Source organism: Myotis davidii, unplaced genomic scaffold, assembly GCF_000327345.1.
Source record: "Myotis davidii unplaced genomic scaffold, ASM32734v1 scaffold98, whole genome shotgun sequence".
In the NCBI taxonomy this organism is placed as follows: domain Eukaryota; kingdom Metazoa; phylum Chordata; class Mammalia; order Chiroptera; family Vespertilionidae; genus Myotis; species Myotis davidii.
Window position 1 is genome coordinate 3491274 of NW_006294654.1, and position 6000 is coordinate 3497273.

Below are 6000 nucleotides of genomic sequence, written 5' to 3' on the forward strand. Positions count from 1 at the left end.
AGACAATGGGCTAATTTTACCAGACATATTACCATCTCAAATTGAGGTTCTAATAGGAATAAAAAAGAATGATATAAATATTTAATGCCAAAATTCTAGCATTTCAATCCATGAAGGAAGTTATTAAGCTTCTCAGAGGAAAGTATAATATCATATTTATTTTCTGTTCTCCAAGTGCTGACATATAGTTCATAGTCATTCAACAATTATTTCTTGAGCTCCTATTGCTCCTATTGTATGTCAGGTACTATTTTAGGTGTTGGGGATACACCCAGATAAAAATTCTTGTCCCCTTAAATCTCTCATTCTAGCAGGCAGAGACAGCTAGTAAACTACAGTAACAATAAATAAAGTCTACAGTTTATTCAAACGTGATAAATTATACGGGGGGGGGGACTCCGCTGGGGTAAGGAGAGCTAGGCATAGAGGACAGAATAAGAAAGAATGGTATAAATATTTCATGTCAAAATTCTAGCATTTCAATCCATGGAGAAAGTTGTAATAAAATAAACAAGGTTATGTATTAATTTGTTTTTCTTTTTATACCTCAGACCCTTCTGATTTCTGGAACGAACTGTATGTTTTATCTTAAAAAATAATTTTTAAAAAATAGGTCAGTATTCTTTTCAACTCCCATTCTTGAAAGTGTTGAATCCAACTGCTATTATTTACCCAAGAAATGCCAGTGATTGTATCAGGTAGTGTGGTAGACTAGAAGTTGCTTCACGCAGTGCAAACTGTTTGCAATTTACTTAAAGGGTCTGATTCCATGAGGAAGAATGAAAATTCCAAGGGAAAAAAGGAGAATTAACAAAGAGAAAATGCTCTCCTGACCTGGTGCCTCTTAAGTGTCAGAAGCCTGGCTTTTCTAGGGAATGTGCTTCTCAATAGGCAGTGCAACTGGTTAACAACTCTCCTCTACTTTTAATCATAAATATAAGAACTACATTCACACAAAGAAATTACATTTCAGAGTTTAAAAAAAAAATTCCAAAATCAACATCTCCCAATGGATTGAGGTTTTGATTGATTTTATTTAAAATCTGAGTGGGTTTTGACCACTAAATATTTGCTTAATTATCTTAGCAATGAAGAGTGATGCTCTCATTAGCAGGGGTTAGAAGCCCATCTGTGTTCTCTGTCGATCTTTTGTACATAATTGTAAACCTGCCAATTGAATGTACAGTTGGGGAGTTGGAAAGTTGTAATTGCAGCTCTGATTATCCCATGAATGTGGGTAAAACCATTTATTTTCCCTGGGCCTTGGCCTATTTGTGCATAAAATGTAGTTAATGCTACTCCACTACAATGCAAAATTTCAATATTTAATGCTAAGCTAAAGAGTGCTGCCTTGTATAGTGCTCATTGGCAAAAAGTGATGTTCTCCCAGCCCCCCTGAAGCTGGCAAACCCAATGACAACAAGAGGAATCTGATCACTATGAAATTTTCAAACACAGAATCACAAAGGTGCCATGTCCCTGCAGAAAACCAAAAGTGAAGGCTTCTCCAGTAGGACAGGGAGCACAGTGAGTTGAATTTCACGAGTGTTAGGGAAATGAGCCAAAGTCATTTGATAGTTACTTTCAGCAGAGGCAAATGCAGATTTTGTGAGACTTTGAGCTTTTATATTTTTTTCAGGGAAAAGGAGGTGCACTTTAGTAAAAAGAATACTTTGTGAATGTTTCTGTAGCATGAAAAACAAAGTCACAACACATTATAAATATTTTTAATGGAAAATATCACAAAGTCACAAAATGTGTAAAAATTCTGACACTTGGAACTATCTGACACACCTCTATAATATGTTCCCTTCATTTTTGGTCTGCATCCTTAATGATCTCTTCACACAATTTTTTTAAAATTTATTGATTTTTAGAGAGATAAGGGAGAGAGAAATATTGACTTATTGTTTCATTCATCCATGCACTCATTGGCAGGGGATCGAACCCACAACCTTGGCCTATTGGAATGACGCTTTAACCAACTGGGCTACCCACCAGAGCCCATCTCTATATATAAAAAGCCAGCAACCAGAACACCGGAACGACCAGAACCGGTCACTATGATGCCCACTGCGGCCAGCAAACCAGCCCACTCGGGGGCAGGGCTAGCCCACCACCCCGGCCCCTCCCCCACAGCCAATTGTCCACCCCAATCAGGGGTGGGGCCCACTGGCCAACTGCCCACAGCCCCTCCCCCCAAGCCAGCCCGGCCCTGATTGGGCCCCGATTGGGGCAGGCCAACCGGCCAACCTCCCACCGTCTCCTCCTCCTGACAGGCCCTGCCCCGATCTGTCCCTATCAGGGCCGGGCCAGCTGAACCCCACCCATGCACGAATTCGTGCACTGGGCCTCTAGCACAATAATGATTTTGATAAACATTCTCAGAGGCAGATTTACCATGAAGTTGATGAAGCTACAGTTCCAGGGTCCCTCACTTCCATGGGTCCCTTGCAAGGCCCTACACCAATTTTGTATTTTCCTTATTCCTATCACACACAAAAAAATTATTGTGTCTTTATAATTGTGCATGTTGTTGCATTATTGGGTTCTATTCCTGAAAGGAAAGAACTTCCATTTATTAGGCTTCCCTGAGAACCAAATTTTCTATTAAGAGATGACAACTGGAAAAATTCTCCATACTAGCTTCTGACTCCATACATTTCAAATTATTGTCTTCCTCCACTGCTACCATCCTTACAATGCCAGGCTCCGTAAGACACACTCACAAAGCAAGACAACTTCCCGTGCCTTCATGGCACAACAGTGGGTCAGTTATCACAATGGACAACAGGAGCACTCCCGGATGCATTCTCATAGCAGGACATCTAACCTAATTCTCATTCTAAATAAATGTTCACTATGTACTTCTATAAGTGACTGTGAACAGCATAAAACCAACTCACTAAACACAAACTATATGTACCGCCAACTCAACTTTCTCTTAGCTAGTTCCCCAACATACAAACCAATTCCAATGCCATCTCTATGCAAGAGAAAGAATAGAGGAAGGAAAGTTGGAATGGAAAAAGACCATGATCTTAAACAATATGTTTTAAATGTTTTACTTTTACAAATTTCATATATATGGCCTTTCAAGTGTCCCTTTAGTTTAGGCATCATTCATTTAATGGTAAATCTTTGCCAATGCTGAGTCCTGATGGCTCTCCACAGGCCCCATGATGGGTTTGATGGATCAGAGGAAAAAGAAAGCTGTGCAGGTATATAATATTCTGAGCTTCAGAAATAGCATTTTGGATTTCTAGCTTCTCTGCATCCAGAGATATGAATTCTGGTTTGGATTTCAGAGGACACAAATTATTCATTCAGCTGCAGTTCACTTATATATCAAGTCACACAAAAAATGCTTATTGAACTTTATCATCATTAAGAGACTGCTAAAAGCTGTGGCTGATTGAAAAGTAAGCCATAGTCCCTGCCATTAAGGGATCTAGAGTACAGAAGAGGAGACAAAAACAAAATCACAATGCAAGGCAAACTGCACTGGAAGAACAAAGGAAGCAATGTCCAAGTTGGAGTCCAAATGATCAAACTGCGGGCTGTTTAAATGATTTTAAAACCTCTGATCCTCAGTTTCCCCATATACAAAATGCAGGTAGTTAATTACTCATCTCCCAAGACTAATGTAAAGATTAATGGAGATAAAACTGTCTAAATAGAAGGCGTTCTGTAAATATCACTCCCTAGAAGCAAAAACAATCTTATTCTTTTATATATTTGCTTCTGTTCCAATGCTCAATAAGTCTCTGTTGAAAGTAGAATAATAAATAATAGGATGAATGAAATAAAAATGTAAGAAGAGATTAGTGAGGGCTTTCCAGAAAACACTTTCTCTTACCCAGGCCTTGAAGAGCCCCAAGACTGTCTCGGGCAGTAGTCTTTGAGTGACAAATGGCAGAAACCCAACCCAAACTGGCTTCAGCAAAAAAGAGGAACAGCTGGTTTATGAAACTGAGAAGTCCAGGAGAACCCTGGTATCCAAACACTATTCCCGGAACAAGTCTCTCGCCAGTGTTCCTCTTTGCTTTTTCTCATGTTAGCTTTGTTCTCAGGCAAGCTTTCCCCGTGCCATGGCAAATAGTCACCTTCAGCTCCAGGTCTACGTGGCCCAAATCTGCAATAACTGTGGAGTCTCAGATTTGGAATATGTTGATTTGGAATATGCATCAAGGTAGTTGCTGGGGTGATATACAAATGGGGAGGTATTTCAGGGATTGAGGATAAGAAGGGGTTGATTCTTAAAAATATCCAGCAGCTAAGTAGGAGGAGGGAAGGCACTGCTGTGGAATTCACCTACAAAGCACGTTTCAGGTAAAGAAGACAACAAGAGCAAAAGCGCCAATGTTTACTGAGTATATGCTTCCCTGGTGTCTGGGAGCATACAAAGGTGAAGGCGATGTGATTCTGGCCTCGAGTAGGGAGGTGAAGCATGTCTGAAAAATAAACAACCGTAATCCAAGATGGGACGCGAGCAAAGACCTAAAAAGGTTGGTTAAATGCCATTTGCTCAGAGAAGGCAGAGATCTCTTTCGGCTTGAAGGATTATAAACTTTTCAGCAGACAAGGCACTTGAATTGGATTTTGAAGGAGACTGTAGGAAAAATGGCTATAAATCATCTGAAAATTGAAATATCAGCCTCATTTCCCCACCCCCTTGAGAAGAACCCCAGCATTGGCTTTTAGGGTTGAGGAGTTATAGTTCTGATACGTGAGAACATCCAGTCATTTCTCAAACCATTATCATGGACAGAGATTAGAAACAAAGGCAGATAAGAAAGGTCACAGAGTGGTTTGTAATGTGGCAAAAGTAATGCTGCCTGCGCTAAAATTTTAAGCAATTATATCTTTTTGCATTTGTTCTTTTATGCATCAATTTAACTAGACTTTTTTTATTGAGGTAATAGTTGCATAACATAAAATCAACCATTTTAAAGTGTACAATTCAACGGCACTTAGTACATTCACCATGTTTTTTAATCATCACCTAGGTCTAGTTCCAAAACATTCTCAATCTCCCCGAAAGGGAAATCTGTACCCATTAAGCAATCACTCCCTCCATTACCCCATTCCCCGTTTCTCCCAGCCCCTGGCAACCACTAATATGCTTTCTGTCTCTATGAATTTACCTGTTCTAGATATTTCATATAAATTGAATCATATAATATGTGACTTTTTGTGCTGGCTTTTTTCACTTACAATATTTTCCAAAGTTAACTGGACCTCTTCTGATACTCCTTCCAGAATTCAATAATGTGGGGCTTTGTACAGTGAGTCTAGCAACACTCCTATGATGGGCTTTCTACCATCCACTGTCCACTGACCCTGGTAGTCAGTATGAATCCAGGGATCATGTCATAGGAACTCCTTTGGGCTCTTCTGGACTCATAAACAAGTACTCACTTGGTATATAATAACAAACTAGCTGGTTGCATACTGGGTGCTTGTGGGCTCCAAAATAAATTGTTTGACCAACAGAACTCCATCTGTTTACCCCGGGATGTGAAATCTGGAAGGGTTCTTAGAGAACATCAATTTTTTAATCTGTTCTTGAGATAATGAAACTGAGGCCCTAAAAGCTTTAAAAAATTAAGAGCACAGAACCCATATAAAAGCTCAGAAATTCTAGAGGGTTAAATTCAGCACTCTCTGATATGACATGGTTTCCAAGACGTTCCCTCTAGAAGCAAGAACAATATGCAAGAAGACAGTAGATCTAAAGAAAACCTCTCAACTCTGGAAAAACCAAGAGGAGTCTCATTTCACTATTTAGGAATCTGTGCAAATAATAGGGGAGTTGGGGATAACACTGCAGTTCACAGGGGAAGAAAAGCTGGTGTATCAAAACTGAGACCAATTTTTTTAAAGACCAATTTTGATCTTAAATTATGAGCATATAAATAATGGGCAACGCTTTCTATCATGTATAAATTTGGAGCAACCATTGGATTTATTTTTCCCTGCCTGGGTGGGGGGGGGGGG